Source organism: Macrobrachium rosenbergii, chromosome 23 (genome assembly GCF_040412425.1).
Source record: "Macrobrachium rosenbergii isolate ZJJX-2024 chromosome 23, ASM4041242v1, whole genome shotgun sequence".
Taxonomy (NCBI): domain Eukaryota; kingdom Metazoa; phylum Arthropoda; class Malacostraca; order Decapoda; family Palaemonidae; genus Macrobrachium; species Macrobrachium rosenbergii.
In genome coordinates, this window is record NC_089763.1 from 26690995 (window position 1) to 26714326 (window position 23332).

The following is a 23332-nucleotide window of genomic DNA, read 5'->3' on the forward strand; positions in this document are numbered from 1 at the left end:
ATTTGAATCATTTAATCGGGATGATTGATTAAACTTATATATATATAAACACAGAAATTCATCTCCATTGCATACATTATCCGCCACAGACAATCGAGAGAGAGAGAGAGAGAGAGAGAGAGAGAGAGAGAGAGAGAGAGAGAGAGAGAGAGAGAGAGAGAGAGAGAGAGAGAGCCTTCACCATTTTACTATCTATCACCTTTAGATAATCTCCACTGTCAAAGTCACTCAGAAAGGCTGTAGTTCTTATGTCGCCTGCTATTTTGATTGAAGATAAGATATCAATTCTTATCTATATTCTTTTTACTGTGACGTTTCAGAGGACGCTTCCATCTGCTACTGTGTGGGGAGGCGATGTTCTGAAAGCTTTACTTAAACGAGAGAGAGAGAGAGAGAGAGAGAGAGAGAGAGAGAGAGAGAGAGAGAGAGAGAGAGAGAATGTAAAGTTCTATTAAGAATCTTTCTCAAATGTTCTGGTTTATATCATCACTTTTTGAGTAGAGACAGAGAGAGAGAGAGAGAGAGAGAGAGAGAGAGAGAGAGAGAGAGAGAGAGAGAGAGGTGTTCTATTAAGAATCTTTCTCAAATGTTCTGGTTTTCATCATGCCTTTGAAAAATATAATCTGAGTAAAGTTCTATTGCATCATCAAATTTTGAAATAAATCATAATTAAAACAATATAATTCATTCCAGAGAGAGAGAGAGAGAGAGAGAGAGAGAGAGAGAGAGAGAGAGAGAAAGTTCTATTAAAAATCTTTCTCAAATGTTCATGGTTATAACATCACTTTTTGAAAGAATATTACTCATTGAGAGAGAGAGAGAGAGAGAGAGAGAGAGAGAGAGAGAGAGAGAGAGAGAGAGAAGATGTAAAGTTCTATAAAAAATCTTTATCAAATGCCATGCTTTTTATCATCACTCTTAAGAGAATATAATTCTTTAGTGGAGAGAGAGAGAGAGAGAGAGAGAGAGAGAGAGAGAGAGAGAGAGAGAGAGAGAGAGAGGTCTTCATTAAATACTCTGATTTTCATCACTTCTTGGATAAATATAATTCATTTACTGAGAGAGAGAGAGAGAGAGAGAGAGAGAGAGAGAGAGAGAGAGAGAGAGAGAGAGAGAGAGAGAGAGCATGTTTTTGTACATATATGAAGGACTGAACCTTTCTCAAGGGAAATGTCTTCAAGTGAAGACGCAGTTTTTAATAAGCAAGGGATATTCAGAAAAGGAGGGTAATAATATAATAATAATACACAATAATAATAATAATAATAATAATAATAATAATAATAATAACAATAATAATAATAATAATAATAATAATAATAATAATATGTCTAAAATGTCAATTCAGCATTTCTATCTAAGCTCAAAGTACTTCGATAATTAAGAGATAAAATAAAATAAAAAAAAGCTCAGATAATTCGTATCTTCGATAAAGACGCTTCTTCTTAAATCTTGTAATGGTTCAATTCTTCGTGTCTGTTGTATGTCTCGTCTTTTCAGTCAGTTTATGAAAAAAATATTAAGAATAATATATCAGGAAAGAGAGAAAATATTAAAATTTTACTTTCGGTATGTCATATAAAATATCTTGAACAACTATTAGCAGTTATCATCATGCGAAAACAGAACTTAGCATAGGCTGTAGTTAATGTACTTCCCGAATTCTATAGTGTGTGTATGTATATTATATATATATATATATATATATATATATATATATATATATATATATATATATATATATATATATATATATATATATATATATATATATATATATATATATATAAAATCATGCATGTGTGTTTTGAACGAACCTGACATAGATGCGCATACATACTGTACATACATATATACATACACATGTGTGTGTATATGTATGCATATATGGCTCGCCCCCCTCCAGGGAAAAACCAACACACTATTCTGTTTTTTCTCCTGATTTCGACTGCTGTAAATGGACTCTTTAAAGATTCAAGTTCCAGGTTTTTAATTCGAGCTCAGTAAACTTCGTTTCAAGTTCAAGATTTTTAATCCTAGTTCAGTAAATGGCTTCTTTAAAGTCTCATTATCAGTTCAAGGTTTTTAATTCGAGTTCAGTAAATTGCTCATTTAGTGCCTCAGTATATGTTCCTGGTTTTTAATTCGAGTTCAGTAAGTGGCTTTTTAAAGTCTCATTATAAGTTCAAGGTTTTAAATTCGAGTTCAGTAAATGGCTTCTTTAGTCTCATTTTAAGTTCAAGGTTGTTAATTCAAATTCAGTAAATGGGTTCTCTGAAGTCTCATTATAAGTTCAAGGGTTTTAATTTGAGTTCAGTAAATGGCTTCTTTAAAGTCTCATTATAAGTTCATGGTCTTTTATTCGAGTTCAGTAAATGGCTCATTTAGAGCCCCATTATAAGTTCGCGGTTTTTAATTCGAGTTCAATAAATGGCTTCTCTAAAGTCTCATTTTCATATCAAGTTTTTTAATCCTAGTTCAGTAAAAGGCTTCTTTAAAGTCTCATTATAAGCTCAAGGTTTTACTGAATAAAACAGTTTCACGTAAGATTCACCCTAACTTATTCTTTCCTTCCAGGCAAAGGATCTTTCGAAGCTGAATCAACAAAGATACAAAACTGCAGAGCCGGGGAAAAGTACACTTTCAAGAAATAAAGGAAAGATAAAAAAAAAACATTCATGAAAAAGAACAATGAAACTGATACGGTTTGCTGAAGACTAGAAAAATAAAAACACTAAAAAGAGAAGAAATTTATAAACTTATTACATATTTTAAAGTCAAATGCTTAAATGTATGTACGACAAGAAGTGTTTTAAAGTAACTGAGTTATACGTGACTTTTGATTCTACTTTTGTATGATCAGACGAATATTTCTGTGATACCTCAGCAGGTGTAAGTTTAGTAGTGGACGTTTCCACAGAACAATTTTTGCAAAAATGTTGAGTGTGGCTGGAACCAAGGCCGTTGCCCTCGTGACAATGGCCATAATAACTCTGATATTCTCCATGTTACCTTTGTACGTGCGGAACCTTCTCAAAGGACGGCTTGAGGGTAAAAAAGCACAGGTGAGAATAATTCGTTCTCCTCCTCCTATCTTTATTTCTCATTCTCATTTTTGAGAAACGTTCTCATTTGTACCACAACTGCCAAACCATATTAAATAACCATTTGCTCTTTTGTCGTGTTCTGAGATTTTGATAGAAAATTTCCCATGAAATAACTGGCTTACCTAGTTTATTATTCAACACTGAAACTAACTTCCTGTTGATGTGATTATATATCTAGACATATAATAAAAAAACTTTGCAAATGTCAAGAATTTCCTAATAACTATCCGAGCTGTTCTAGTTTTATCTTTTTAAACTTTTGTGCCAGCAGTCTTGAGATTTTTACGGGATTCATGACAAGCGTTACTAGATGGAGTGTTTAAGAAGCTCCAAAATTGTGGTGGTGATATCATACACAATAAAACTGATGGTAATGCCCTGCTTTTTCTAACAGCCTATTATGTTAACTTTCTATCTGACTGCTTTACAACTGGAGATCTGAGATGATTCTGCTTTTATTCCAGGCTGCCCTCAGTGCTTGCTTATGCTTTGGTGGAGGAGTCCTACTGGCCACTGTCTTTTTGCACCTCATCCCTGAAGCTCGCCTGTTGACGCAGCGTGCTCTGGACAACCATTTCCTACCCCACACAAACTATCCCATCGCAGAACTCATCATCTGTGGGGGATTTTTCATCATATACATCATTGAACATGTTGTTCACACGTGCAGCGCACACAACCATCACTCGCCCAAGAAAGATGAGGACAGAGAAAGGACCAGTCCAGACATCATTGAAAACGAGCACGTTCCACTCAAGCCAGTCACAGCCAAAGACTCTAACAAGGACGATGTTCACAGCAAGAAGAGTCCACAGAACACCATGGATCACGGCGATGCTGAGCACGGGGCAAATGACGCTCCAGTCACCCAGCAGGAGGAAAAGTCGCCCGGCTCCAACGAGGGGCTGCCGACACCTGAAAGCCATGATATTCGTCGTGGCCTTCTCCTTCCACAGCATCATGGAGGGTCTGGCCCTCGGCCTCGTCAACTCCAGTCGGGACGTGTGGTTCCTATTCGCCGCCCTCCTGGCGCACAAAATCGTCATCGCTTTCTGCATGGCTATGGAGCTACTTGAAGTGGGAGTCACCCTGATAGGATTTTTGGCTTCCATGATCATCTTCTCTCTAGCTTCTCCCATCGGAGGCCTCCTTGGCACGCTCATCGTTTCGTTTGCCACCGATGACTCCCCGGCAGGCTTCGTGACGACCACCATCCTCCAGGGCATTTCAGCTGGAACCATCCTCTACGTGACGTTCTGCGAGGTGCTGGAAAGAGAGCGTAGCAAGAAAGACGGCGGGACGATACGTACCGTCTCCTTGATCTTGGGTTTCTGTGCCATGGCGATACTCCAGATATTTGATGACGAAACTATTATCCAGCAGCAGGACCACATGTCCCATCATAACATCACAGATACCCCAGTATTCTCACGTGGCGATATCTTGTGAATAGTTTTTTTTTTTATATCATCTTTCGTAGAGTGAATACCTCTTAGTTGAAGGGACAATTTGATAGTTTTATATATGATATATATGTATATTCTGAGGATGATGCACATTTGTATTTGTAAAGAGTTTTGGATTTTCCAGTGACAGTAAGTTTATTACCTGTCTCTGCCAGAGTGATCATACCATGTAATCTTGATTCACGTCAAGAAATGTCATTCTCTCAAAAATATTACCTCGTTCTATAACATGACAGATATCAGAGGTGTGTTTTATTTTTCAGCTGTATATACAAAACACAGATTATCTCATCGGAGATATTATTGGGACCAACTTTTCTCTCTATCTGTTGTAAGAAGTCATGTCAAAATTACATCTTCAATAAAAAGAGTTGATTTAAATTTAGCTTTTTTTTTTTCTTAGTATATTCCATTCCAGTTTCAGCTTCCTCAAAAAGTATGATATTTATCAGTCAAATTCCCACTTCAGAAGGGACACTTTATTTCCAGCATTCTCAATCAAGACTGGACAAATGTAATTTGGTGACACAGGCTTAATTATCACAAGAATAATTTTCCACTTTGATCACGTCACTGAAAACATTTCAGGGTATACGTTGAATCAGAATAGTTATAAACACTGTTTTAAAACTTGGCACCCCACCCCACAGAACGAGGCAGAATGACTGAAAGTTCTACCAGGGTGAAACGAAAGTTGCTTATTTTTCTTTAACTGGTGTTGATGTCTTCCCTTCGTTGAATTCACAGTGCTTGCTCCCTTTCCCATTAACTCGACCACATATGGAGAGAGACTTGCAATTATTTGTTATCGTTCCCTGACTCACTTCTTGAACCACGTAAGAAAAGTTGTACACATCTAGCAATGCTAAAGACCCCATTACATGTACCACGTGCAAAGAGTTGCAGTTTTTTGGGGGCACTGCCCCCTCTCCCATCACGCAAATCATGTAAATAGAGTTGCAATTATTTGGTAGTACCCCCTATAGCCGTTACATGAACCATGTGCAAACTGTTGTTATTTGGCACTACTCTCTACTCTATAACATGAACTAAATGAGAGAGAGAGAGAAAAAAAAGAGTTGTTCCCATTTGGTATTTCCTCACAGACCATGACAAGAACCACGTACAAAAATTTGCTATTATTTGTAATTATCCAGTTATACATGAGGACTTTAACTCTAGCTAATGAACCGCGTACAAAGAATTGTGTTATTTGGCACTGAACGAACCTGTCCGCTCAAATGATGGCACAAATCGCCTTTGCAGATCTTTGATTATGAAATACGTTACTAATTTGCTTAGAATAGAATATAGAATTTAGGCCAAAGGCCAAGCGCTGGGACCTATCAGGTCATTCAGCGGTGAAACGGAAATTGACATTAAAAAGGCCTGAAAGGTGTAACAGGAGGAAAACCTCGCAGCCGCCTAGGAATCAAATGTTAGAAGAGGGTGGAAAGCAAGATGGAAGAAAGAGAATATGAAAGGAGGTGCAGTTAAAGGAATGAAAGGGGTTGTAGCTAGGGGCCGAAGGGACGCTGCAAAGAACCTTAGGAAATGCCTACGGTTCACCGAATGAGGTGGACTGACGGAACTAATTTGCTTGAAAATCTTTTGGTTATGGCAAAAAGCTTCTATTCGGTGAGGTACCTCTAAAAAATATAATTGAAGGCGTTTGAGTTTTAAATGATTCCATTAAGAGCATTATCAGTATCGAAACAAAAAGTGCCTACTCAACTTAAAATAGGTTGAGGGATATGAATCTAACATACACTGAGAAAAGAATGCATCTGGTGAAGGATAAAGACTTCTTGTTGATATATTTTTTTTTTTATCTCAGTCATCCTATTCGACTGGGCAGTATTTACAGTGTGGGGTTCCGGGATGCATCCTGCCTCCTTAGGAGTCCATCACTTTTCTCATTATGTGCTGTTTCTAATAGCACGTTCTTCTGCAGGAGTCCTGGAGCTACTTCGGCACGTAGTTTTTCCAGGTTCCTTTCAGGAATATTGGGATCGTGCCTGGTGCTCCTATGATTATGGGTACAATTTCCACTGGCATATTCCCCCCTCTTCCTCCTCAGGGCAGTCTTCCAATGGAATGGCGTGGTTATGAACAGGATTGCACATAGAATTTGGACTGAGAGCGATTCTAAGAAAGATACTGACACCTGACCTTATGAATCCAAAATGGAAAGCTAAAATAAGTGATTCTAGTTATCATTAAGGCTTCATGTATGCCTTGGGTAAAAAAGAAAAAAAAGTGTGCCATTACTGAAGAAGACTTCGCATGTTGCATTTCCAGAGGTATAATACTCTATTGTACAGTACTGGGATACATCGATATTGCGAAAACAATGAATACGGCTACACTGTCATTTTCATCATTCTTAACAGCAAATTCTTTTTAGAACGGTATGTCTCATTAAGCCAAGGCAGTAAGTTAAGAATCACATGGCATATATTATATCTGTTCACTACCCTAAAATATGACCACCATACAAACAATTCTCCTTCTCTTTTAATAATTCAATTACATTTGTATCTGTTTACTTATCAATTTGTTAATTTATTTTTTTTCTTTCCTGATAACTGCTCTTTCCTTTCTGTGTTTCAAATTACCTTTTGTTACTTCTCTCAAGTGAACACCATACCCTTTGGCGGGTTCTTTTGAAAGAGGTAACAGGAGGTATTATGAAATACAGAAAGAAAGATCAGTTATTACAAAAGAACAAAATCATTTAACATATTAATTAATAAATAAATTATGATTAAATGCTAAGAACTTCTCAACTGCCATAGTTTACCATGAAATTCACAACTACGAACACGTAGAGGCGCTATAGAAAACGATAACTCATTTGTGACGGTAGACTTTAGCCGCCTAATCCAAGTGTACTTGCTAACATTAACGGGTGCAAAAAAAAGTAAAATAAATTCAGTAAAATATAGATTTCGGTTCAGTGACAGTCTTTTTTGTTTCAATATTCCTATTTCCTCTTTTTTTTATAGCACCAGTAGGAAAGTTGATGCTCAGGTACCTCTTAACTTCGTAGCTTAGGCTCTGGGAGTTGCGAGAAAAGTCTAGACGGGAATTTAAATTGGATTATGAAATTTAGGCCAAAAGCCAAGCGCTGGGACCTGTGGGGTCATTCAGCACTGGAAATATTGTTGAAAAAACAGTTAGGAGAGGGTGGAGGGTGGAAAGTAAGATGGAAGAAAGAGAATCTGAACGCAAGTACATTAAAAGGAATGAAATGAGTTGCAGCTACGAGCCTAAGGGATGCTGCACAGAACTTTAATGGCTGCAGTGCATTAGAAACCCCTTTAGGGGTCAATGTGGTATAATGATAGTTTCTGAATAACAAAGAAAATAACTGCTGTTATTTCTTTGCCCTCAAATCCTCTACGGATGTGGCCTCCCAGATGCTATGGTGAAGAATAGAATTATGAATTTAGGTCAGGCGCTGTGACCTATGAAAGGGAAACTGACAGTCAGTAAGAAGGTCTGAAAGTTGTAACGGGAGGAAAACCTCGCAGTTGCACTAGGAAACAAGTTTTTGAGAGTGTGGAAAGTAAAATGGAAGAAAACGAATATGAACGGAGGTACGGTAAAATAAATGAAAGAGGTTGCAGCTAGGGGCCTAAGGGACGCTGCAAAGACCCTTAAGTAATGCCTACAGTGCAGCACGTGAGGTGCACTGACAGCACTCACCCCCTAAGGGGCGTGGTATAGTGAAGATAAAACAGATCTTTTCTGTGATCTAAACTGGGAAGGCATCAGAATCCTTTGTTTACATAGGTGCCATTTTCTCCAAAAATCTGCATAAGCATCCTGTTAAGGAAACTAGTTTGTAATTGTTTACATGACTTCGTAACTTGCCTGATCTGCAGATGGGAATAGTTGTGGCATTTAGAAATTCTTCAGTGAACAGATTTCTGAGACAAGTCATAACAAAATGTGTGATTTATCTAATGGTGATCAATGTTTGATAATTTCATAACATAGATCTCCTAGGAGCATATTCATTACTGGTTGAAAGGGAATCATTTTAATTTTTCCATACTAAATTTTCTATTGTATTACATATCTTAGGTCGTTTCAAATTTTAGCAGATCAACTTTGAGCATAATTTTAACTTTACGACAACGTCATCTTGATTTTGTTGCTAATTCTGTCTGCAAAAATTCCCTCCTAATATATAGCTACTCAACTTACGGTGTTTTGGAGATGTGGCACATGGCCCATTTATTATCCTGCAGTTTGCCAAACCTTTGTACATGCTTACTGCTGGAGATATTTGATACATATTACTAAGTTTTAAGCTTCATTTTGCATGTAGAAATATCAGTAGAAATGATCATTTCCATTCCACTCATATGCAGAGTGGAAAGTACATTAATTTTCCCTTCCCTCAACAATTTGCAAATGGACATCACGATAAACTGTGTTAGCATGCATTGTAACCTACGAATGACCCATTTCAGTAATCTTTCGTCCAAAGTGACCATCACGTTTGCATCGTCACCTACGAAAGACCCAATTCAGTAATCTTTGGAAAGACCAAATTCAGTAATCTTTGGAAAGACCAAATTCAGCAATCTTTGGAAAGACCAAATTCAGTAATCTTTCATTCAAAGAGCCCACCACACTTGCATCATCACCAACGAAAGACCCAACACAGTAATCTTTCATCTACAGTGACCATCAAGCTTGCATCGTCACCTACGAAAGACCCAATTCAGTAATATTCTGTCCCAAGTGACCATCACACTTGTATTGTCACCTACGAAAGGCCAAATTCAACAGTCTTTTGTCCAAAGTAACCATCATGCTTGCAATGTCACCTACAAAAGACCCAATTCAGTAATCTTTCGTCAAAAGTAGACCATCATTCTTGGATTGTCACCTACGAAAGACCCAAATCAGTAATTTTTTTGTCCAAAAAAGATCATCTCTCTTAAATCTTCACCTACGAAAGACCCACTTCAGTAATCTTTAGTCCAAAGAGCCCATCAAACTTGAATCGTCACCTGTAAAAGACCCAGTTTGGTAATCTTTACTGGGATATGTTGTCCACTGTGCATGTCTGCTTCCGCCAGAGATTTATCTCTTTTAGAAAGAGTGGTTTGTGGCGGTAGGTTTCTATATTAGCAGTTAAGACTTGGACCAACGATGGATGGTCTCTTGTCTGTCAATTTTTCATAAGTTTTATCTTGGCAGAGACATTTCACATCCACAATTCATACCTGATCCCCCTTTTCTTTCAAAACAATCAGGTTCACTGAACAGCAGTAACAATTTGCAGTAAATGTGCCTCACTGTGGAACTTCTCACAGTTCTAGAGATTCTTTATTCCTCAGATACCTGATCCCCTTTTCCTGCCAAAACAACCAAATTCACTGAACAGCTACACCAATATGCAGTGAACGTGCCTCGCTGTCGAACTTCTCAGTTCCAGAGGTTCTTTATTCCTCACATCGTTGGACTGTAGAACAGCCTCCCTGAGGCTGTCGCACAATTGGAAGTTCAGAAGTTGAGGCAAAAATGCAATGTAATACAATTTTCTTTGTACTTAATTAATTACTTAAATCTTTATTTACAGATTAATCTTTTTCTCCAATGACTGACCTTTTCTATATATCCCCTTACCTTCTGTTACTTCTTTCGAATGAACACCCAATTCTTTGGAAGCTTTCAAGTCAATGACCCTTGTGGGGACTGGTCAATATGGAGTATGGTTCATCTTTCGAAATTTTAATAATAAATAGTCCTTCAACACTGTATCAGTGTTACCAGATCTAGCATCATTTGATGCTTTTAACATAATCTGAGGTAACTTTCATTGCCTAGCATAATATTTGGCACAAAGACACATTTAGCATAATTCTAGCATAATTTGGTGAAGTTTGGCATAAATACAGAATCATTTAAAAAACACATAACTGACTTTTGATAAAAAAAAATTATCAAATTAAAGTTTATCAGTCTAATGTCGCATAAGAAAATCTGAGCACAGGTTTGATCATGCTTCTCAAATATATGGTGGAGTTCAAGTTGCCAAACTGTTAGAAAGTACTGCTGATGCCAGAGAGAGAAAACAGCACAAATGTTAGAGCGCCTTCTGAATTTCTTTTGGTAGAATTAGCAGTTAAAGAAACGTCTCCCTTTAAATTATCAAATTCTGACGGATGTGTGTTCCATTCTCGATCCTACAAATTTGGTAGGGGCTGAGATATCATCTATTTTTTTTAAATTTCTTCAAAATTTACAAATATAATCTTGGCGTATGAACAAGACTTGGATAGTGTATGGCGTGCACTGATTATAAGTGGCGATATTCATTTTCTTTCTGAAAATATCCGCACAGAGTCATTCCGGGCTAAAGTTAATCAAATTAAGAAATATCCTATTCTTTCAAAGTTCATTCGGGCTTTACTCACCATTTTACCTTATCAAATGCAGACTGTGAGCGTATTTTCTCCATGATAAACTTGAAAAAAAAATGATAAACGAAACAGACGGTCAAATGTTTCATTAACAAATGAAATGATATGCAGTCAAGGAATAAAGAAAGCGGGTGACTGCACCAACTTTAATCCTTCTAAGGACATGCTGAGGTCCATAAACAGATATTTACAATAAATAGGGTTATCAGCTTAACACATTTAGTTCATATTTAACAGGGAAAACTTCAGCTGGTATTATACCCTGTTGAATCATCGGTTTGAAGAAGCGTGAGTTTTTTTTTTATGTTTAATAATGCTTTTACGAAAATCAAGTTTATATTGTAACAACTGTCTGTGATTTTCTGTTAATTTAATTTCCTATTTTTCGTAAAAAAGAAAACTTTTTGTTTGATATAAAATCCAATACTTTCCAGACACGTCTCTAATAGAAATGTCAAATGTTTATTAATGGCCAATTGTAGTTTAAAGTTATATATTTGTATTTACTGTGAAAATAAAACAATACTAAGTTAGCATAAAATTAACATAATTTTGTCATCCCACTAGCATGATTTTGATAGATTTAGCATAATTTCATATAGAGTTTTTAACATCAAATGGCAAATGATATCTGTTAACTCTGCCTTGCATAATCATCTACGAGGAAAGGTGAAAACGTCGACTTCGGAAACTATATACCAACATTTATATTTTCCGTTAAAACGAGGCCGCTTTGTACTCACTATCCCTGCCAGTAATAATTAATAAATCGTTATGTAATAAATGAAGCTATAAGTTAAATAAAGCCCAAATTAAGAAACAAAAGTGCACCTAATTTCAGAATTGTACTACACAATAATCAATGAAACATTATTCGGCATCTGCGATTGATTGATTAATTGTGGGTTATCTGGCGTCACAACTACCAGGGTCACCGACGCCGTCGACATCTGCGAAAGATCCTATAACAAGATAGTCTTTCCTTCGAAAAGAGATCAAATGAAAAGTCCAACATAAGTAATTGTGAACAGGTCTATGTTTTCCGTTCAATCGAGGCCACTTTTTACTCACCATCCCTGCCAATAATAAATCGTTATGTAATAAATGAAGCTATAAGCAAATGTTAAAGAGGAGAGGCGGCGGCAAATTGTATTGTACTGCTGAACACTCAGAAACGTTCATCGGTATTCGCGAAAGATCTAAAAGCAGATCTTTCCAAAAAGAGATCGAGAAGAGTCTTCGCTGTGATGACCTATAAGGGAACGTTGAAGATTTCCGTTCAATCGAGCCCACTTTGTACGCACTATCCCTGCCAAAAATAAATCGTTATGTAATAAATGAAGCTATAAGTAAAAAAAAAAAGAGCCCAAATTAAGAAAAAAAGTGCATCTAATTTTGTAATTATACTTAAAAGAAAAACAAAGAAACATTAAACGCCATCGTTCCTATTTAATTTTTTGTCATATATTTTCACTCATAACCCACATACCTGCGTCTTCCCTACTTTAATAAAAGCCCAGATTAAGAAACAAAAGTGCACCTAATTTCGTAGAAGTACCACACACTACTCAAAGAAACATTAATCGGCTTTTGTGAAAGACCTTCATAAGGTGATCTTTCCTTCAAAAAGAGATCAAGTGAAATCTTTGCTGAGATGACATATGAAGGGACGTTTATAGTTTTCGTTCAATCAATCAACCCCACTTTGTACGCACTATCCCTGCCAAAAATAAATCGTTCTGTAATAAATGAAGCTATAAGTAAAAAAAAAGAGCCCTAATTAAGAAACAAAGTGCACCTAATTTCGTAATATACTAAAAAAAAAAACAAAGAAACATTAAACGTCATCGTTCCTATTTAATTTCTTGTCATGTATTTTCACTCATAATCCACCAACTTGCGTCTTCCCTACTTTAATAAGTTAAATAGCGCACAAATTAAGAAACAAAAGTGCACCTAATTTCGCGGAAGTACCAAAGAAAACTCAAAGGAACATTATTCGGCTTTTGTGAAAGACCTTCATAAGGTGATCTTTCCTTCAAAAAGGATAAAATCTTTGCTGCAACGTCATATAAAGGGTAGTTCGTAATTCCGTTCAATCAATCACCCCCACTTTGTACGCACTATTCCTGCCAAAAATAAATCGTTATGTAATAAATGAAGCTATATGTTTAAAAAAAAAGCCCTAATTAAGAAACAAAGTGCATCTAATTTCGTAATTATACAAAAAAAAAAAAAACAAAGAAACATTAAACGTTATCGTTCCTATTTAATTTCTTGAATATATTTTCACTCATAACCCACCTTCCTACGTCTTCCCTTCTATAATAAGTTAAATAGAGACCATATTAAAAAACCCAAAAGTGCACCTAACTTCGCAGTAGAACTACACTACACTCAAAGAAACATTAATCGGCACCTACGAAAGACCTTAATAAGGTGATCTTTCCTTCAAAAAGAGATCAAATGAAGTCTTTGCCACGACGACCTACGAAGGGACGTTTAAGGTTTCCGTTCAGTCGAAGCCACTTTGTATGCACTATCCCTGCCAAAAATAAATCGTTATGTAATAAATGAAGCTATAAGTTAAAAAAAAAAGTCCTAATTAAGGAACAAAGTGCATCTAATTTCGTAATTATACTAAAAAAAAAAAAAACAAAGAAACATTAAACGTCATCGTTCCTATCTAATTTCTTGTCATACATTTTCACTCATAACCCACCTACCTGCGTCTTCCCTACTTTAATAAGACCAAATTAAGAAACAAAAGTGCACCTAATTTCGTAGTAGTACCACACAAAACCCAAAGAAACATTAGTCGGCTTTTGTGAAAGACCTTCATAAGGCGATCTTCCCTTCAAAAAGAGATCAAGTGAAATCTTTGCTGAGATGACCTATGAAGGGACGTTCATAGTTTCCGTTCAATCAATCAACCCCACTTTGTACGCACTATTCCTGCCAAAAATAAATTATGTAATAAATGAAGCTGTAAGTTAAATAAAAAAGGCCCTAATTACGAAACAAAGTACATCTAATTTCGTAATTATATTAAAAAAAAAACAAATATTAAACGTCAGCGTTCCTACTTCTTGTATACATTTTCACTCATAACCCACCTACCTACTCTTCCCTTCCAAGTTAAATAGAGCCCTAATTAAAACAAACAAAAGTGCACCTAATTTCGTAGTAGAACTACACAAAACTCAAAAAAACATTAATCGGCACTTATGAAAGACCCTCACAAGGTGATCTTTCCTTCAAAAAGAGATCGAGTGGAATCTTTATTGCGAAGGGGAGAAGATAGTTTCCGTTCAAATCGAGGCCACTTTGTACTCACTATCCCTGCCAAAAATAAATCGTTATGTAATAAATCAAGCGTTTTTTTAAAGCCCTAATTAAGAAATTAAGTGCGTCTAATTTCGTAATTATACTAAAAAAAAAAACAAAGAGACATTAAACGTCATCGTTTCTATTTAATTTCTTGTCATATATTTTCACTCATAACCCACCTACCTACGTCTTCCCTTCCCTTCTATAAAAAGTTAAATAGACCTAATTAAAAAAAAAAACAAGTGCACCTAATTTCGTAGTAGAACTACACAAAACTCAAAGAAACATTAATCGGCACTTATGAAAGACCCTCACAAGGTGATCTTTCCTTCAAAAAGAGATCAAGTGGAATCTTCATTGCGATGACCTACGAAGGGGAGAAGATAGTTTCCGTTCAAATCGAGGCCACTTTGTACTCACTATCCTTGCCAAAAATAAATCGTTATGTAATAAATCAAGCGTTTTTTTTTTTTAAAAAGCCCTAATTAAGAAATTAATTATACTAAAAACAAAAAGAAACATTAAACGTCATCGTTTCATCTACTCATAACCCACCTACTCTACTGTAAATTATAGACCTAATTAGAAAAAGTGCAAAAAAACAAAAACTAAAAGAAACATTAAACGTCATCTTCCTTCAAAAGAGCTTGGATTCTTCATATGTCCTAATTTCTGAGGCCACTCACTACTATTTGCCAAAAATCACCATAAGAAATTAAGTGCCTAATTTCGTAATTATACCAAAAGAAACATTAAACCATCGTTTCTATTTAATTTCCTTGTCATATATTTTCACCATAACCCACCTACCTAAGTCTTCCCTTCTATAATAAGTTAAATAGACCTAATTAGAAAAAAAAAGTGCACCTAATTTCGTAGTAGAACTACACAAAACTAAAAGAAACATTAATCGGTAATTATGAAAGACCCTCACAAGGTGATCTTTCCTTCAAAAAGAGCTCAAATGGATTCTTCATTACGATGTCCTACGAAGGGGACGAAGAGAGGCCACTTTGTACCGTTCGTTATGTAATAAGTCAAGCGTTTTTAAAAACCCTAATTAAGAAATTAAAAGCGTCTAATTTCGTAATTATACTAAAAACACCATTAAACGTCATCGTTTTCTATTTAATTTCTTGTCATATATTTTCACCATAACTCCACCTACCTACGTCTTCCTTTCCTTCTATAAAATTAAATAGACCTAATAAAAAAACAAGTGCACCCTAATTTCGTATAGAACTACACAAAACTCAAAGAAACATTAATCGGTAATTATGAAAGACCACTCACAAGGTGATTTTCCTTCAAAAAGAGATCAAGTGGATTCTTCATTGCGATGACCTAAAGGGAAAGAAAGTTTCCGTTCAAATCGAGCATCTCACTATCCCCACCAAAAATAAATCGTTATGTAATAAATCAAGCGTTTTTTTAAGCCTAATTAAGAAATTAAATTGCAAAAAAAACAAAGAAACATTAAACGTCATCGTTTCTATTTAATTTCTTGTCATATATTTTCACTCATAACCCACCTACCTACGTCTTCCCTTCCCTTCTATAATAAGTTAAATAGACCTAATTAGAAAAAAAAAGTGCACCTAATTTCGTAGTAGAACTACACAAAACTAAAAGAAACATTAATCGGTATTAATGGGTGATCTTTCCTTCAAAAAAGAGCAAATGGTTTATCTGATGTCCCTACGAAGGGACGAAGAAATTTCCTCGTTCAATCGAGACCACTTTGTACAAAAATAAATCGTTATGTAATAAGTCAAGCGTTTTTCTAAAAAAAAAACCCAATTAAGAAATTAAAAGCATCTAATTTCGTAATTATACTAAAAAAAAAAAAAAAAAGAAACATTAAAACGTCATCGTTTCTATTTAATTTCTTGTCATATATTTTCCTCATTCACGAATGGGTACCCTAAGGTTTATCTTTTCCTTTACCCAATAATCTTTACTTTCTCATTATTATTATTATTATTATTATATTATTATTATTCAGAAGATGAACCCTTTTTATATGGAACAAGGGGCTACCGGGCCCATTGACTTGAAATTTAGCTTCCAAAGAACGTGGTGTTGATTTGAAAGAAGTATCAGAAAGAAGAGATCAGTTATTAGAAATAAAATGGTATGGTGATCCACTGCATCTTCACGCCAGCTTTTGAGGTTCCAATTGTTGTAACATCACGCAGGGAGACTGTTCCACGGTCCAACAGTGTGAATGAATAAAGGACCCCTGGAGCTAAGAAGTTTGACATCGAGGCCACTCTACAGTGAGGGCAAAATAGGAGCTGGTTTAGTGTAAAAAAAAAAAATCTTACATCATTGGCATATTTTGCGTTTGCATCTTACCAAATTGTAACTGCTGTTAAATAAAAACGTTAAAAACTCAAATGGTAACTTGGCGTGCAGCAGATGTACTTTGGTCAAGTCGTCCAATTCAGGGAATCTCGGGAAAACTGAATGATAACTGATAAACTCTCTCCCCAACTCTCCCTCACTCTTTCCTTCTTTCTCCTCCCTAACACCTACCTCTATTCTCTCTCTCATTTCCTCTCCCTCTCACTCTCTTACTTTCCTGTTAAGAGAGTTTCTTCAATTACATTACCCAGCATATTTGACATTTTATATTTTACCCCTTCTCACCCCACATTCCTATCGGGGCTGAACTTGGACTTAAAGGGCATCGAGAGTGTTACTATTCATCTCAGTGACCTCAAAAACTATGAATTAGACTCTAATATCTGTCGTTTTCAGTTATTTTTACATGTCACCCCCTTCCCACCCACCCCTACGGTGCCAGTGATGTCTTGTATACCCCCACAGTGTTCTTGTCCAGATGGTAAGTCATATGTATACCAAAATGAGGTATGATAAATTCGTAGGGTTTATTTAGTTACTAAGTCTAAATGAACCCCATTTCAGGGAAGCCCTTCCCACCCCCAACCCAATTGGTGCTAGTGATGTCTTACCCCACAGTATTCTTTTCCAGATGGTAAGTCATAATATTATGTATATACCAAGTTTGGTTGAAATTGCTCAATGCGTTTCTGATTTATGGTGGAACACACACGGGACGGATTGAGCCTCAGTGTGAAGTAAAACAGGATTGGGGAGATGGACGGATTGAGCTTGAGTGTGAAAAATATTACGCACCGCTGTCATGATAAGAATGACGCGAGATAGAGGTGCCAATACTTCTATATGCTATAAATTCACTAACGGCAACTTTTATACTGACGTGGGCCAGTTGCCACAGACATCTTTTCACAGCCATCAGTAAATTCAGTAATGTTTCAGACTTGAATGAAAAGACTACTTCCTCTCTCTCTCACATGAGTCTTTTTGTAAATTTGCTTGTAAATATACGAAGGGGTTGCTGTTGTTTTTGTCTTTTACGATAGTATGTCGGCTGTAAATGTAATTTTACAAAGAAAATTGCAAAGAAATATTAGAAAAAGCATGTAAAAGTAAAAAAGTTACTGAATCTTCCTTCTCGTAAATTTACGTGAATATTTTTCAACAAATATGCAAAAAAAATTTTACTGCTTTTATTTCTTATCTGTTTTGATATTGCATGAACAGTAATAATAATTTGAAAAAGTACAATAAATTTATTTATTAGAAAAAACATATATAAGTTGGTAAAATTTAGGATTGTCTTGTAAATGAGGCCCCACAAGGGGTTGTAAATAGTCATTTTCAACTTCTCGTGGAAGGTAGGGAAAAGTTTTTTATTTATACAGTGTGAATGTACGTGTCATTCTCTTTCCATTGATGTGATTTTTTTTTTATTTGCCGACCTCAAACTTTCCCCGGTCTGGGGTTATACACACTAATAAATTATGCTGTCCCTTAAGGGTTAACAAAAATGCTGATATTTTGATTGACAAACTAAGAAGATGTCATGATGAGCTGCCGCTATTCAGTAAAATCTCTTGAAAACAAAAGGTGAGGAAATCTACATTTCCAATAATGCTTTCAAATGCTTAAGAAATTAACTAAAGTTTTTTGTTTGTGGTCAAATCCTAAAGTGGGTAGGTGTCAAAATGCTAATTGCCCATAAATGCCATACGAGTTGTAAAAGTCATTGCAAAATATGTAATTTATGCAAAGATGCAAAATGTTTGGTCATTTCATATTTCCCACGAGCAGACTAGATACAGTTTGAAACGACATAATTTTCATTTGTCCAAACTCAATTTTCTATTATAATACACGTCTTATTTTATTTCAAAGTTTACCGGAGTAGCTTCGATTATAATTCTTATTTTAGGACAATCTTACCTCGACTTTTATTGCTACTTCTGTCTGCAAAAATTTCCTCATAATATGTAGCCATTCAACATACGGTGTTTTGGAGATGTGACATGTGACCCATTTGTTATCCTGCGTTTTGCCAAACATTTGTACATGCTTGCTGCTGGAGATATCTCATGCATATTGCTAAGTTTCCTTTTGCATGCAGAAATAACAAGCTTCCTTTTGCATGTAGAAATACCAGTTGAAATAGTCATTTCCATTCCACGCACACAGAAAGTACATTTATCTTCCCTTCCTTCAACAATTTGCAAATGGGCATTACTATAAACTGGGTGTTAGCAAGCACTGTCACGAACAAAAGACCAATGTCAGTAACGTTTCGTCCGAAATGACCATTACACTTGCATCTCCACCTTAGCTGCGAAAGACGCAGTTTGGTACTCTTTACTTGAATATTGTTCTCTGGTGCGGATGTCTGATTCTGCCAGAGATTTATCTCTTTTAGATAGTGGTGGGTTTCTGTTTTCTAATATTAGCAATTATGACTTGGTCAATTGACGGACGGTCTCTCGTCAATTCTTCATAAGTTGCACTCTAACATAGATACTTCACAATTGATCCCCTTACCCCACCGAAACAACCAGATTCGTTGAACAGCAGCAACAAAATGCGGTAAATGTGGCCCCCTATCCAACTTTTCAGTTACAGTGGCTTTTTATTCCCCATACCGTTGGACTGGGGAACAGCCTTCCTGAGGATGTCACACACTTGGAACTCCAGAAATTTAAGCAAAAATGCAATGCAATACTACCCTAATACAACATTCCTTGTGTTTTAATAATTTCCTTAAATTTTGATTTAGTAATTAATCTTTATTTTCCTAATTACCGACCTCCTTCTGTGTCACCTTACCTTCCGTTACTTCTTGCTGATGAACACCGTTTTCTTTGGAAGGTTTCATTTCAAGCCACTGACCCATGTGGGAACCGCTCCTGTAACTGTTTAGCTCATCTGTTAAACTTCAGAATGAAAACAAAAGTAGAGTACATCTTCCTTAGCCGTCATTTATGAAAGACCACACATAGTAATCTCTTTCAAAGATGGTATATAGGGGAATATGTCGTATTCGGTACATATGTACTTCATGACGAATTCCCGTTCAATCGAAGCCACTTTCTACTTGCTGTCTCTGCCAAAAATAAATCGTTATGTTATAAATTAAGCTACAAGTTAAAAAAGGCTATAAATAAGAAATAAGTTGCATTTAATTTCTTAATCATACTAAAAAATTAAATAACGTCACCATTCCTATTCAAACGTCTTGTATACAGTATTGCCAGCTGAACTTTCCTTTCAAGCCGAATATAAGCACTATTATGAACACGGAATTGCAATATATTGCAGTCTGCTTGCAATACGGAAATTATTTCTTTTCATCTCAGAGGTCTGCCTACCTACATCTTCCGGTATTATTGCATGTTGCCAATATACGATAGCTCAAAATTCTGTGCACCTTCAGTTACAGCATTGAAAAAGCAATATTTTGAATACCAGAAACCCCAGGCGCAAATAAATACTAACATAATATGTGATTTTAAGTAAAATTTCTCCTTTTTTTTCTTATGGAAAATTTCTCGAGTTGTGCCACTCGCGTTCGTGCTTATGTACATGTTCTCTGATGAAGTCATCGCTGAAGTTCCGCCCACACGTTCAAACTGTCCCAATGACTGATTTTTTCCAGTCGGCGCGTTTTTTAAATTCCGCCCACACATTTGAATTTCCGCCAATTAATTTGAATGACTTCCGGTGACGTGGTATTAGCACCAATAGAAATGATCGCATGACTTTTTCAGCCAATTATATTGCATTTCTTATAAGACACGTGATTAAGCTTAGAACCAGTATTGTTTGAATTGTATGAACTAAAACGCCATTCGACGATCGACATCAGTTTTATTGTGGTCGATAGAGAAAAACCGCAAAAAAAAAAAAAGGCGGGGTGGGGGAGAAACAGTCATTTCAGTGTGAGTTGATATAAAGGTTCATTTTTAGACAATACCCACTTACAACCTTGGGAAATTGGTTTATTTGTAAACCACTGGTTAGACAAGGGTTTCAAGCATGAAACCATTCTGAAATGTTTAGACTGGTCCTGCCACACAAGTCTTGACTGGCGAAGTTTTTGCAGTGAGTGACTGTTAACTGGCTTAATAATCAAGAGCCCATTAATGGTCCCGGAATCATCGTAGAAATAGACGAGACTTTCTTTGCAAAAGAAAGTACAACAGAGGGAGAACGCTTAACGATGTCTGGCTTTTGGAGGCAGAACGTGTCTCCAAAAGAAGTTGTCATCCCTCTTCATAAAGGACAAGACAGAAGTGCTAGGACTTTGATCCTCTAAATCAAGAGATATATACGGTCAGGCTCTATTGTAATTAGTGATGGCTGGGCCGCATATACGACTCTTTTCAAATGAAGGTTATACTCGCCCAGAGTGATTAACCACAGTGAAAACTTCATTCATCCAGAAGATAGTACTATCCGTACTATCCATACCCAAACTGTAGAGCGATTGTGGAGGAACGTGAAAGAGTGGGCCAAACGGCCTGGGATGAGAACGGCATACTTTGAACAGTGTTTCGGCCGTTATCTTTTCCTTGATTTTTTTTCGGGGATGATGCTCACCGTAATTTTTTTCCTAGAAGCTGCAAGACTATACTGTACAACCCTCTGGGAAATCAAGAACGGCAACATGCAGACGACTTCCCGGCCACCGATGACGAGTTGGAGGAGTCCGACAGTGACTAAGGTAAACATTTTTTCATTTCTTTTTTTTTTTTTTTTTTAGCAAGTTCTCAGTTATATAATTCTTAAAAATTGGAGCCAAATTCATATTTTAGATGAAGTGTTCGAACAGTGCGCTATCTTGTATTGGAAAATACGGAAAAGTGAAAAGCAAGCCAACCAGTGACTCTAGACAACAATCCATCATAAAGAAGACAGATAGAGGAGCCGTTGCATAGACGTACCCTCGAAGTCCAAGTATCCAAAAAGACCTCAAAAGGGGGGTCGGGGGTTTGCCCCCCAGATAGGGCAATGGGGTAAATCTAAGTAATAACTCCGCGTCGGGCATTTCTTTGGAAATTACAGTTTCCTGTAGTATTTGGGTTGCATATTAAGAATTCACAGTTATTGTTTTGGGGTCGACAGTAATTAAACCCCAAGGGCCAGTACTAAACACGGCGAAACACATTTGACGCCCCAACCCCTAGTGCCTAGGAAAGCGAAACCTTCGGAGGAACGTTCCAGAGTCCGTGTTGAGTTCTTTCTTAACCTTACCAAATTTATCGATGGTTGAAGTTACGAAACTTCGTGAGCTCTTGTTTTTCGTTAAAATTGAATCACTACACGTTGAACAGTTTTGTTAGCTATTATTAAAAAATTATGGCGAATTCGCTAGAACCTTGAAACATAAGTCGAATGATTATCATAGTCGACGATTATCAATGCGTTTTCCTCTCCGTGAGTTCTTGTTTGTTCATTAAAACTGGATAGCAGAATGGTTTTTCTGACATATTTTCATGTGTTTTGAACGAATCTGACGATGATTTTTCTCGGAAAGTCCATAAGTTGTGGCGTTAAGGCAATCTATACCTAACTCCACAACTATGGATTTCCGCCGATAATCATCATCAAATTCGTTCAAAACACATGAAAATATACCAGAAAAACCATTCTGCTATCCAATGGGAATTATTGACAACTTGTGCAGTTTTACCCATCTTCCTTCTCTAAGTTTTATCTTTTTTGTTAATAGCCACAATCTGTAACAATCTGTTTTCTCATTATTATTATTATTATTATTATTATTATTATTATTATTATTATTATTATTATTTATCTATATAATGCCAAAACTCTGTCTTGTTCGTGTGTTTGAATGCGCACTGGGAATCCTAGAGGTTTCTGAGAATTCCAAAGGTTTCTGAGATTTCCAAAGGCTTCTAGGAATTTTGGAGGCTTCTGGGGCTTCCAAAGGCTTCAAGACAATATCCAGGTCCTGTAGCCTTTGGATTTCTTGCACAATACTGAAGAACAGATTTTTATGGAGAAGAAATCGGATTTGGCCCTTACTGGAGACGTATGGCTTCGAAGATTTCTTCAGGTGAAACCCACATTCGTGGAGCTGAATTCTGAATGCTTCTGGGAATTCTGGAGCCTTCTGTGGCTGGAAATGTTTGTTTGTTTGTTTGCACATTTCAAGATTCGCCAGGCTGCAATAGAAGGAGTCGAAGATGACTGGATTCTTGAAGACTTTTTCAGTAAGCCCTGATACTCCAAGGGGTGTATATCCAGGAGTCATTCTCGGAAGGCATCTGGGAATTCTGAAGCCTTCTGGAAACCCCGAAGGCTTCTGGGAATTTTGAAGTCTTCTGGGAACCCTAAAGGCTTCATGGAATTCCGAAGGCCTCTGGGATTTCCGAATGCTTCAAGACGATCTCCAGGCTCAGAAGCCTTTGGATTTCTTGTACAATACTAAAGAACTGCGTTTTATGGAGAAGGAACGGATATGGTGCTTCTTGGAGAGGAAAGCCTTCAAAGATTTCTTCGGGGAATTCCGAAGACTTCTGGGAATTCCAAAGGTTTCTAGGAATTCTGAAGGCTTCCAAAGGCTTCCGAAAGCTTCCAGACGATCTCCAGGCTCTGAAGCCTT

General features: G+C 36.5%; 1 protein-coding gene and 1 pseudogene across 1 annotated transcript in view; one reads left to right on the forward strand and one right to left on the reverse strand.

Moving 5' to 3' along the window:
• LOC136851402 (zinc transporter ZIP1-like) overlaps positions 1–4954 on the forward strand; it is a 7862-nt pseudogene extending 2908 nt beyond the window's left edge.
• The window catches only part of LOC136851403 (uncharacterized), a 149337-nt gene that overhangs the window by 29669 nt on the left and 96336 nt on the right, over positions 1–23332 (reverse strand). The window lies entirely within an intron of this gene.